This window comes from Aricia agestis, chromosome 1 (assembly GCF_905147365.1).
Source record: "Aricia agestis chromosome 1, ilAriAges1.1, whole genome shotgun sequence".
Classification (NCBI taxonomy): domain Eukaryota; kingdom Metazoa; phylum Arthropoda; class Insecta; order Lepidoptera; family Lycaenidae; genus Aricia; species Aricia agestis.
In genome coordinates this window covers 14,385,188-14,385,603 of record NC_056406.1, presented here as the reverse complement: position 1 = coordinate 14,385,603, position 416 = coordinate 14,385,188, and positions in this window count along the sequence as shown.

Here is a 416-nt window from a genome sequence, read left to right as displayed (position 1 = left end):
TCGTGAGCCGCAGATTTTCTGCTGGGCAGAATTTTTTTCATACAAATCACGACTCACAAAATTACGCTCGTGTGAATCAAACAGGACTTTTGTATGAAACTGAATGCAGCAGAATTCTGCCCGGCAGAAATTCTGCGACTCACAACTCACAAACGCTCGTTTGGCTTCGCCCTTAGGTGGCCTTCAGCGGTATAGCGGCTGACTTACATGACAGTTCGAAAGGAACCAAAATAACGGTAATAGTAATGGGAGTTACGTTTCCTTAGTTTATTATTCGTAGTTTAAAACCTTAAAAAATAAATCAGCACATTTACACAAGATACACACAGCAATTTAAAGTCCACCTAGTAAAAGGAGAGTTGATCCTGGTCAACTTATATTTTCTCAAAACCACTCAGCACTTGTATAATTTTTCA